Source organism: Sylvia atricapilla, chromosome 28, assembly GCF_009819655.1.
Source record: "Sylvia atricapilla isolate bSylAtr1 chromosome 28, bSylAtr1.pri, whole genome shotgun sequence".
Lineage (NCBI taxonomy): Eukaryota > Metazoa > Chordata > Aves > Passeriformes > Sylviidae > Sylvia > Sylvia atricapilla.
This window is the reverse complement of record NC_089167.1, coordinates 3,910,255-3,922,541: the sequence shown is the minus strand read 5'-3', so window position 1 is coordinate 3,922,541 and position 12,287 is coordinate 3,910,255. Positions and strand designations below refer to the sequence as shown.

The 12,287-nt window shown below is 59.9% G+C and overlaps 1 protein-coding gene across 1 annotated transcript in view; it reads right to left on the bottom strand.

Annotated features, from left to right (window-relative positions):
* Positions 1-12,287, bottom strand: part of DUSP26 (dual specificity phosphatase 26) — a 252,439-nt gene that overhangs the window by 46,934 nt on the left and 193,218 nt on the right. The gene's annotated exons all lie outside the window — the stretch shown is intronic.

Genomic DNA, 12,287 nt, shown 5'->3' with positions numbered 1-12,287 from the left:
TGAAAGGCGCATCGTGCGCTTGATGCTTCCTGACATTAATATTATCATCGGCGAGCAGCCGCAGAGCGCGGCTGTCGCCTGCGATTAGGGCACTGACACAGATCGGCGCAAGATTTCACAAGCGTCTCATTACGGCTGACTCGGCCTCGCCGAGCCTTATATAACTCATCTTGCAGGAAAAAAAAAAACCCCACAACCTGTCACCCGCAGGAGCCGCTCCGCCCGGGGGCTGCTCCGGGGGGTTCGGGGTCCCCGAGAGCTGCGCCCTCCGCAGCCGCCGGGAGGGGTCGGGGGTGGGAGCGAGCCGGGGGTGTGCTGGTGTGGGAAGGGTTGGGAAGGAGTTGGAGAGGGGTGAGGAGGGGTCTGGGGAGCGCCCCGAAATCCCGCTTTGGGGGAGAGTCACACTGGAAGAATAGGAGATCTCCCAGAGCCTTGTGGGTTGTGAAAGGAACCCCCCCAAAATCCCCCAGTTCGATGGAAGGTCAGACTGGTTGCGCTGGAAGAATTGGAAATATCACGGGGCTGGGAGGCGTTAAAGGATCTCTGGACCCTGAGGAGCCCCCCCCCAAATCCCAGTTCGATGGAGAGTCAGACTGGTTTCAGCGGTGGAAGAACATCTTCTAGGGGAATGTCACGGTTTGAGAGGGTTAAGAGATCTCCAGGCCCTGGGTAGTACTGCAAAATCCCAGTCCGATGGAGAGTCACCTGGAAGAATAGGAGATGTCAGAGGTTTGGGAGAGGTTAAAGGACTCCCAGACCCCTGTGGGTTGTGAAAAGAACCCCCAAAATCCCAGTTCGATGGAGAGTCAGACTGGTTTCAGCGGTGGAAGAACATCTTCTAGGGGAATGTCACGGTTTGGGGGCACTGAAGGATCTCCAGACCCTGGGAGGGGTGAGAAGAGCCCCTCAAAATCCCAGTTCGATGGAGAGTCAGACTGGTTCCACTGGGAGAGGAGGGAATGTCACAGCTCAGCGAGGTGTTAAAGGATCTCCAGACCCTCGGAGGGATGAAAAGAACCCCAAAATCCGGGTTTGATGGGGTCAGCCTGGTTCCGCTGGAAGAACACGCAATGCCACAGGTCTGGGATGGGGGAAGGACCCCCCCGAGCCCCCAGGACCCCAAATCTGCTGGAGAATCACGGAAGGGGCGGCTCCTGCAGGGACCCTCCAGGGCCGAGCCCCGCTCTGATGCCCCCGGGAGCCTCGGGAGCCTCGGGATCCGAATTCCAGCGGCTGCGGCCGGGCCGGGACCGGCTGCGGCTCCGCTGGCAATTGCGGGAATTATTGCGGGAATTGCGGGAATTGCCTCCAGGAGCGCGGTGACTCCTGATTTTGCCTCTGCGGGGCCTCGGAGCCCTGCGAGGATTCCTGACCTGGAATTCTGGGATGCTCCCAGGGCATCCAGGACCTCTGGAATTCTGTGATGGAGACTGGGATGTTCCCAGGGCAATGGGAATTTCTGGAATTCCATGCTGGGCACTGGGATGCTCCCAGGCAACTGGAACATTTGGAATTCCGTGATGGGCACCAGGATGCTCCCAGAGCAGCAGGAATCTCTGGAATTTCCCGGGATGTTCCCAAGGCAATGAGGACCTCTAGAATTCCATGATGAGGATCAGGATTCTCCCAGTGCGAAGCTGCCACAGGAACCTGTGGAATGCTGAGCTGGGATCCGGGCTGTTCCCAGCCCATCCCACCGCTCTGCCGAGCCCCGGCAGCGCCGCCGATGTCACCCGCAGGGTGACAGTGTCACCTCCCTGCAATTCGTCAGAGGAGTCATTAGCGAGCGCAGACAAACGCCTCCGCCGGCGGCTGCCAGGCCTGAGGGGGGCTGCCAGGCCAAAATTGGGCTTTTTTCCCCTCATTTCCCAACATTCTGGGGCTGAGCCTTTCCCCGGAGCTCCCGGCCCGAGCTCTGCGGGGTTCAGCTCCGCCGCTGCTTCCCACGGAGGAGATTTTTGGGGTTACAAAATCCTCCCCTGGGCTCGGCGCTTCCCCCGCCCTGGTTTTATTTGTGGATCCGTGTGTTGACGTTTCGGGATGGGGCAAAAGCAATCCAGGGAACCCGAGCTGTCCCCGTGGCTGCGGGATTATTTCCACTCTACCTGAGCCAGGGAAGGAATTCTTGCCAACGCCGTTGGTTCCCAGCCCCCTCGGAGCCCGGGACGGCCTAATTAAGGATAAATCATTAATGACGAGCCCTGCCTTGCTCCTGCTAGCACCGGCGTGGGGGATGTGGCACCGCTCGGTGGGTGACAATCCCCCGGGTGCTGCCACCTGCAATCCTGTCCCGCCCCTTCCTCCGTCCCCTTTTTGTCCCTCCTGTCGCCGCGAAAGCGCCGCGGTGACATCTCTCCCCATCAGCCAGCGCCAGCCCCGTCATTAAATGTAAATTCCGGGGGATAATCGCTGGAGACAAACCGGGATGGGAAAACGGGCAGGGAAAACAAAAGCTGCACCGTCAGCCCGGGGAAGGAGCGGCCGATTCCCGCTGCCGGCAGAGCCCCGGGGCGGCTCCTCCGGGGGATAAACCCGAGGGAGAAGAGGGATGGATGGATGGAGGGGCTGGAGGTGGAGCTCTGCCCGCTCTTCCCGCTCCCTTTCCCATCCCAAATCCCTTTTTCTTTTTTTTTTTTTTTTTCCCGATGGAGGCGAGGCTGGAGCCTCCAGCCCCGGCTCAGCCTCTTTAATCCGCTCCTGTGTCAGCTGCTGCCAAAATCCCCAATCCGCCTCCCGAAATCCGGCAGGATAACGGCGGGCGGGGAGAGAGATGGTATCGCTCTTCCCTTCGCATCCCTCCTGCCAGCCCCGGCCGCCTCCTCCTCCTCCTCCTCCTCCTCCTCCTCATCCCCCCAGATCCGCTGGAGAGTCCCACTGGATCCACTGGGAGAGCAGGGAATGTCACAGCTCAGGGAGGGGTTAAACCCCCCCCCAATCCCAGTTTGGTGGAGGGTCAGACTGGTTCCAGTGGTGGAGGAGGGAATGTCACAGGGCTGGGAGGGATTAAAGGATCTCCAGACCTTGATGGGGCGAAAGGAACCCCCAAAATCCCGGTTTGATGGAGAGTCTGACTGGTTTCAGTGGGAAAAGAGTAAATGTCACAGCTCAGGGAGGGGTTACAGGATCTCCAGACCTTTGAGGGGTGAAAGGAACCCCCAGATCCCAGTTTGATGGAGAGTCAGACTGGTTTCACTGGGAGAGGAGGGAATGTCACAGGGCTGGGAGGGGTTAAAAGATCTCCAGACCCTCAGAGGGGTGAAAGGACCCCCAAAATCCCGGGATAATGAAGTCAGACTGGTTCCAGTGGTGGAGAAACATCTTCCAAGGGAATGTCACAGCTCAGGAAGGGGTTAAAGGATCTCCAGATGCTCAGAGGGGTGAAAGGAACCCCCAAAATCCCAGTTTGATGGAGGGTCAGACTGGTGTCAGTGGTGGAGAAGGAAATGTCACAGCTCTGGGAGGGGTTAAAGGATCTCCAGACCTTTGAGGGGTGAAAGGAAACCCCAAAATCCCGGTTTGATCAGGAGTCTGACTGGTTTCAGTAGGAAAAGAGTAAATGTCACAGCTCAGGGAGGGGTTACAGGATCTCCAGACCTTTGAGGGGTGAAAGGAAACCCCCAAATCCCAGTTTGATGAAATCAGACTGGTTTCAGTGGTCGAGAAACATCTTCCAGGGGAATGTCACAGCTCAGGAAGGGGTTAAAGGATCTCCAGACCCTCAGAGGGGTGAAAGGACCCCCCAAAATCCCAGTTTGATCGGGATTCTGACTGGTTTCAGTGGGAAAAAAGTAAATGTCACAGCTCAGGGAGGGCTTACAGGATCTCCAGACCCCTGTGGGTTCTCCAAACCCCTCTTCCTCCTCCTCCTCCTCCTCCTCGGGAGCAGCCGATGATCCTGCAGGATTTGGGGGTCTCCCCGTGCCCCCCACCCCTCCCCAGCACCTCTCCCTCCGCTCCCTCTGCTCCCGCCGTGCCGCAGGAGCCGATTCTCCGGGGGAGCAGCGGCCTCGCCATCAATTAGAGACCTAAAAATACGACTAATTTTATCAGTGGGGAGGTGGGGATTCGCTGTCCCGGGTAATGGGAGCCTCATGGCTCCAATTAAAGTTGGGGATATTCATCCCGGAGCCGAGCTGACGTTGATTGGGGCTGTCAGAGTCAATCTCCTTCAAGGGCTGCTTCTCCCAGCACTTCGGATTATGGAGCATTAAATAATAATAATAATAAAAAAATGGTGTTTGGTTTTTTTTTTTAATAAAATCAGTCTGGGGTGGGTTTTTTCCTCCCCAGTTTCCCCTAAAAAATGAGAATTCCAATGGAACCACGATCCCGTTCCGGGGGAGTTATCCCTTTATTTATCTCTATCCCTTTATTGATGGCTGTGGAAATCCAGATGTTCCAGCTGTGAGGATCCTCCCTGGCCGCCTGGGGAGCTCCGGGAATGGGGCACATCCCAAAAAAAACCCGCCTGGGACGCTGCTCCCGGGGCTCCTGGAGCTGGGATTCCCAAAATCCCACCCCCCGAGGCAGCTGCGGGATGAGGCGGTGACATCGAGTCCTGGGGGGCGGGGTGAGGACAATTGTCCCCGGTGTCACACGCACACACATCTGGCTGGGCTCCACTCGCGATTCCAGCGGTGTCCTCCTGATTTCCTGCAGGAAAAGGAGGGGAAAGGGCCCCCGAGGCCTCTCTGCCCGTGTCACCTCCCGGGGGTGGCGGTGTCACCTCGCCGGGGACAGCGGGGGTTGATGGCTCTGTCTCCTCTCGCTGCTCCACGCTGGGAAAAGGATTGTTCATGTCTAAATTTATTTTTATTTTTAATATTTTATTTTATTTTTATCGATTATTTTATTTTATTTCTCTTCTATTTTCTTTTATTTATTTTTCTTTTCTTTACTTTTAAATTTATTTTGTTTTATTTTAGTCTATTCTATTTTTTATTTTATTTTATTTTGTATCATTTTATTTTAATTTGATTTTATTTAAATATTCTATTCTATTCTATTCTATTTATTTTATTTTGTATTATTTTTATTTCCTTTTATTTCATTTTAATTTTCTTTTAATATTCTATTCTATTCTATCTATTCTGTTCTATTCTATTCTATTCTATTCTATTCTATTCTATTCTATTCTATTCTATTTTTATTTTATTTTGTTTTAAACGTAAAATTAATTTTTTTTCATTTTTTTATTATTTTGAATTTTGATGATTTTCTTTCCTTCTATTTTATTTATAAACTATTTTCTTTTACATATTATTTTTTTTTTAATCCTTCCACCCCTCCCTGCCTCCTTACCTACCCTGGAGGGAGGATTTAACCATCTCCCAGCCCCATCCTGGGATGCACCGGGAGCTGGCAGCCTGCTCCATCCCGTGATCCCCGTATCCCAGTGCGGGATTTCCAGCCAGGGCTGGAATGACCAGCCCACGAACAGCCCCGAGGAGGGGAATCCATGGATTAGGGATAACCGCGCCCATCCCGGGCGCTGCCGGGGGATGGAATTCCCTGAGCCCCTCAAGGCTCCTCGATCCCCCCGGGGCCGGAATTCTGCCCCCGGGAGCTGCTCTGAGCCGGGAGATTCTCCAGGAGATTTTCCAGGATGTTTTCCAGGAGATTTTCCAGACCGTTAGCGCGGGCACCTCCAGGTCATTTCGATCACTTTAAGCCACTTATCTGCCCATTTCCCGGCCCCGACCAGCCCCTAATCCCATTACCCGGAGCTGCAGCCCAACAGCGCCGGAGCCCGCGGCTCCTCCCGGGGCCGTGTCCTTGCCGGGGACAGTGGGGACACTGGGGACAGTGGGGACACCGGGACAGTGGGGACAATGGGGACAGCGGGGACAGTGGGGACACCGGGGACAGCGGGGACAGTGGGGACACCGGGACAGTGGGGACAGTGGGGACACCGGGACAGTGGGGACAGTGGGGACACCGGGGACACCGGGGACGATGGGGACAATGGGGACACCGTGGACAGTGGGGACAGTGGGGACAATGGGGATGATGGGGATGATGGGGACAGTGGGGACAGTGGGGACAGTGGGGACAATGGGGATACTGGGGATACCGGGGATACTGGGGACAATGGGGATACTGGGAACAGTGGGGACAGTGGGGACACCGGGGACACTGGGGACAATGGGGATACTGGGGATATCGGGGGTAATGAAGACAATGGGGCACTGGAGATGCTGGAGACACTGGGGACACTGAGGACAATGGGGATACTGGGGACACTGGGGACAGTGGGGACAGTGATGACACTGGGGACACTGAGGACACCGGGGACACTGGGGCACCGAGGCCACTGTCCCCGCAGTGGGGGAGTCTCATTCCCGGGCCGGCAGCGGGAGCTCCCGGAGCTCTCCCCCAAAGTCGCTTTGCTGCGTTCCGGGCCCGGGCTGAGCTCCCGGCTCTTCCCGCGCCATTCCCGGGCCTCTGCAGACCTCCGCTGCCTCCTGCCATGGGACAGTTCCCTGTGCCTCCATCCCTGTGCCCTCATCCCATGGGACAGCTCCCTGTGCCTCCATCCCTGTGCCCTCATCCCATGGGACAATTCCCTTTGTCACTATCCCTGTGCCCTCATCCCATGGGACAGCTCCCTGTGCCCTCATCCCATGGGACAACTCCCTGTGCCCTCATCCCATGGAACAATTCCCTTTGTCACCATCCCTGTGCCCTCATCCCACGGGAACAATCCCCTGTGCCCTCATCCCATGGGAACGATTCCCTTTTCCTCCATCCCTGTTCATCCCCTCTGATGGGAACAATTCCTTTTTCCCCATCTCTGTTCCCCCTGATCCAACAGGAACAATTCCCTCTCTTTTTCCTCCATCCCTGTGCCCTCCACTTCCTGGGAACAATTCCCTTTGTCACCATCTCTGTTCCCCCTGTCCAATGGGAACAATTCCCTCTCCTTTGCCTCCATCTCTATTTTCTTCATCCAACGGGAACAATTCCCTTTCCCTCCATCTCTTTTCCCTCCATCCAAGGGGAACAATTCCCTTTCTCTCCATCTCTATTTTCTCCATCCAAGGGGAACAATTCCCTGTCTTTCCCCATCCCGCCCCCTCTATCCCATGGGCACTCTCTGGTTGTCCATGGGAGGCTCTTCCATCCATCCCGGGAGTGTCCCGGTCCCCAATCCCGGTTTTCCGGTCCCCAATCCCGGTTTTCCCAGCTCTGCCATTCCCGGTTTTCCCCGTGGGGCTCGGGGGCTGGAGGCAGGTTTGGGCCCCGAGGGCAGAGCGAGGAGCGAGCAGGGATCCGTTCCCTGGCACCGGAAAATTCCCGAGCGCTTCCCCGGCGTGTGGCGCAGGTGCCGAGGGCTGCGAGGGAAATGTCAGCTGCGATCTGCGGTGACGGGGGTGACAGCAGCCGAGGTGACAGAGCGGCCGAGGTGACAGCTCCGCTCCGCGTCCTGCGGGGCGGGGCCGCGCCTGTCCCCTCCCAGGGCCACCAGGGCGGTGGCTCTGGCCTGTGCAGGTCACCGTGAAATCCCAAAAATTCACAGACAGGACAGGGGTGGCTCCAGTGTCCCCTGACAGCAGCACTGGTGTCATTGGATCTGTCCCACCCTGGGTCACCAGGGAGGTGCTTCTGCCCTGTGCAGGTCACCGTGAAATCCCAAAAATTCGCGGACAGGAGGGAGGTGGCTGCAGCATCCCTGGTGGCACTGGGTCTGTCCCCTCCCAAGGTCACCAGCGTGGTGGCTCTGGCCTGTGCAGGTCACTGGACTCCCAAAAATTCACTGACAGGAGGGAGGTGGCTGCAGTGTCCCCTGACAGCAGCACTGGTGCCACTGGGTCTGTCCCACCCTGGGGTCACCATCACGGTGGCTCTGCCCTGTGCGGGTCACTGTGAGATCCCCAAACCCGGGTGACAGGAGGGCGGTGTCTGTGCCATCCCCGGGCACTGTCGCTGGTGGCACTGTGACAGTTCTGTGCCGGGATCCCCGGGATCGGCGGGATCCGCCCGTGGCCCCGGGCTCCCGCAGGAGCAGAGGGGGGTTTAGGGCAGGTTTGGGAATCGCTGGGCAGAACCGGGCTGGAGCCTTCCGGGGACAGGGAGAATCCCAAAATGCCTCTTCCCTCGCGGTGGGACCGGGAGGGGATGTCACCGATGGGGCCAGATGTCACCGATGGGGCTGGGATGTCACTGATAGGGCTGGGATGTCACCGATGGGGCCAGATGTCACCTATGGGGCCAGGATATCACTGATGGGGCCGGGATGTCACTGATGGGGCAGGGATGTCACTGATAGGGCTGGGATGTCACCGATGGGGCAGGGATGTCACCGATAGGGCTGGGATGTCACTGATGGGGCTGGGAGGGGACCGATGGGGCCGGATGTCAGGTGGGGCCAGAATGTCACTGATGGGGCCGGGATGTCACCGATGGGGCAAGGATGTCACTGATAGGGCTGGGATGTCACCGATGGGGCCAGGAGGGGACCGATGGGGCCGGATGTCACCGATGGGGCCAGGATGTCACCGATGGGGCCGGGATGTCCCCAGTGGGGCCAGGATATCACCGATGGGGCCGGGATGTCACTGATAGGGCTGGGATGTCACCAGTGGAGTCAGAATGTCGTTGATGGGGCTGAGATGTCACTGATGGGGCTGGGAGGGGACAGATGGGGCCCGGATATCACTGGTGGGGCCGGGATGTCACCAATGGAGCTGACGCTGTCACCCATGGGGCCGGGATGTCACCAGTGGCGCTGGGATGTCACCGATGGGGCTGGAAGGGGACCGATGGGGCCGGGATGTCACCGGTGGGGCCCAGATGTCACCGGTGGGGCCGGGAGGTCACTGATAGGGCCGGGATGTCCCCGGTGGGGCTGACGCTGTCCCCGAGCCGCTCCCGCTGGCCACAGCCCCCGCAGGAGGCGGAGGAGCCGCCGGGGACGCTCGGAGCCCGCAGCTCCGGGGGCCGCCAGCGGCGCTGGGGTTGATCCAGAGCGGTTTGGAACCGGCCGAGCTCCTGCTCTCTCCTTCCCCCGCGAGTCCGGAGCCGACAGCGAGCGGCGGGGAAGCGGCTGGATTCCCCGGCAGAGGTTAAAGAGGCAAAATCAGCTCCGAAAACAGCAGCCAGGGCAAAAATAGCCTCTGCTTTGCGTGGAGCTGTCGGGGCCCATCAGCGTCGGGGCGCTCCAAGGACTCCCATCGCCCGTGGCCACGAGCCGGCCGCTCCCGGAGGAATCACCCGTGGGAAGAGCGGCCGGGCCGGGCAGAACCCCGACGGCACCGCGGGATGGGCCCCGGGCACCGGAGAGCCTCGGCCGGGCCCCGGAGGAGGAGGAGGAGGAGGAGGAGGAGGAGGAGGATGCGGGGCTCCCCGGCAGCGGGAAGGGCGGAGGAGCTCTGGGAAAGGGGAGGGACGCGGAATGTCCCCAAGGGTGTCCTTGTGCCCGCAGTGAACCCGCCGTGCCCTCCGCGCTGCCGGCGCCGGGGCAAACCTTGCCCGGAGTGAAAAAAAAATATAAAAAAAATCAAATTCATTATTGAAGTCACGTCTGCAAGGGCAGGAAATGAATTCCAGGCCGGGCTTGGAGCAACCTGGGATGGCGGGAGGTGTCACCGTGGCCAGGGGTGGCACTGGGTGGCTTTAAGGTCCCTTCCGAACAAAGCGAGCTGTGGGTCTATAAGGGGCCGAATTCCCGGGGTTTGGAGCTAAAGGGGATTAATCAGAGAGGACGCGGTTTGCTGCACGTCCCGGGAGGGCAAAGGCCGAACTGGGAATTCCCGGCTCCAGTCTGGGCTCTGCGAGGGGAGCAGCAGCTCAGGGAGGCGATGTCTGGGGTCTCCATCCCCGGGATTCGGGAGCCGAGGTGAGGTCCCGAGGTGAGAGCCTAAAAACTCCCGGGAGTGCTAAAAAATATCCCCGTTTGTGGCTGAGGCCGCTGCAGGAGCCTGAAATGGGGCATCTCCTGGGGAGCAGACCCAGGCCGCCAGCGGGAGGGGATGTCCCCTCTCGTCATCCAGGTGTCGCCGCGGGGGTCACACGGAGCGCTTCCCGGGGATTTGGGCCCGAGGAGCGGGCAGGGGGCGCGGCTCTGTCCCCACGGATGAGCCCGGTAACGCCTAACCCACCCCGGAACAGCCTCGTCCCCATCACTGTGACAACGCCGGGCGGGATCAGAGCCCGGAGCCCGGAGGGCGAGAGGATCCAGCCCGGGGGGATGCGGTGAAAGGGAACGAGCGGAGGGTCCCATCCATCAACGGGGACAAAGACACGCCAGAGAGGGTCTCCATCCCCCAGAGAGGGGTCTCCATCCTCCAGGAGGGGTCTCCATCCCCTAAGGAGAGTCTCCATCCCCCGAGGAGTCTCCATCCCCCAGGGAATGCTGGAGTCAGACCCTTTGGGAGCAGGGAGCAGCGGTGCCCATCCCTGCTGGAGCAGCGCACTGGGAGCACTGGGAGCACTGGGAGCACTGGGAGCACTGGGAGCACAGGGAGCACTGGGAGCTGCCTGTGCCCCTGTAATCGGCGTTGCTGATTAACCCCACACCCCACAGAGGCTGGGAATGAAGCGGTGGAGTTTTTGGGGTTTTGTTGGGTTCTCTCTCCCTCCCAAGGCCGGATACTCCTGTCGGTGCCCGCTGCTCTCCCCTGCCGGCCTCCTTCGACCCCAAACCCTCCAGCATCCCCCCCTAATCCCCCCGAGCCTCCCTCTCCCTCCTGCCCAGCACCAGCAGCTCCAGGCGGACCCTCTCTGTGCTGCGATGGCAGCGAGGGGACTGTCCCCTGCGTGTCCCCCTGCCAGCGCGCCATCCCCGAAGGACATTGCAGCCCGCCCTTCCCCCAAACCCCGGGAGGAGCGGGATGAGAGGGAACCGCAGGCGCTGCTCCGGATTTAAGGAGCTCCCGGGCTGGAAACTCGGGATAAATCCCAGCCGAGAGGCCAGGTAGCTCTGCCTGCTCCTGATAAGGCGCCGCAGTGGGAACGCTCCGGGATTAACCCCGCGGGATGCGCGGCCCCGATCGCCCCCCTCCCTCACGGGCCGAGCTAATTAATGTGCTCATTAATTAATTAATTGAGGGGTGGGGTGGGGTGTTCCCGCTGGATCCCGCGGTCTGGGGCGGGGCTGAGGGGAGAAAATCCCGGGAAAAGCCAGGAGAGGCTGAGGGGACAAAAGCGCTCCGGTGTCACCGTGGGGGCGGCTGTCGCAGTGTCCCCGGCACAGCCCCGAGCCCGGGAGCGGCGCACACGGAGGGGAGGGAGAGGCCCAGGGGGTGGGACAGGAGCGGATCCTGCCCGGGGAATCCTGTCCCTGCTTCGTGGGGGCCAGGAGAGGAGCTATCCGGGGATCCAGTGGGATTTATCCAGGGATCCAGTGAGATTTATCCAAGGGCCCAGCTGGGTGTTATGCAGGGATCCAGCAGGATTTATCCATAGATCCAGGCGGGATTTATCCAGGGATCCAGTGGGATTTATCCCGGGATCCAGGCGGGATTTATCCAGGGATCCAGTGGGATTTATCCCGGGATCCAGGCAGGGAAGGAGCAGGAATTTGCCGTCCTGAGGAAGAGGCAGAGGGCCCTGAAGCAGCTCCCGCTGTTCCTGCTGCTGGGATCACGTCACGGGGAGGGACAGCAGCGGGATCCGTGGGCGGGAAGGGCGCCGTGGGCGATCTGGGGACAGGTGTGACACCAGGACACGGGGCCAGCTGCCCAAATGACAGACGGCCTGGTCCCTGCCAGCTGCAGCTCAGGAACGGGGACAGGCGCGGGGCTCTGCTCCCCAGGTCCCCTCCTGTCCCCGGGCCCTTCATCGCCGTGATCCAAGCGGAGCCTCCTCCTCCTCACTCCCGGGACAGGATCCCCCATCGCAGGGGCCTGAGCCCGAGTCGGGGACAGAGAGAGCGGGGGGAGTCCCAGCGGGGCTGGGGGAGGAGGCGGCCGGGAACCTGCACTGTGTCCCTGCACCGGGCTGCAGACCCCATTCCCGGTGTGGGGCTGAGGGGTTGGAAACTGGGAGTGTCCGACGGGAATTTTGGGTCCCCTGGGCTCGGCGTGTGTCACACGTGTGTGACCCCCCCAAAAAACCCCTCAGTGGGGAGCGCTCAGCACCAGCTGGGTGCCCCCATTTGGGTGGCACCTTGTCCCTGTGGCCACACGGGTCCCCCTCTCCTGTCCCCATGGCTGTCACCCGCCCAGGGATGTGGCACCGTGTCCCCGGTGCCCTCTGCCACCACCAGAGTGTCCCCATTCCCAAGGTCATCCCCCACCCAGGGACCCTTTCCCACCTCAGAGCGTCCCCTTTTCCCATTCCTGTAG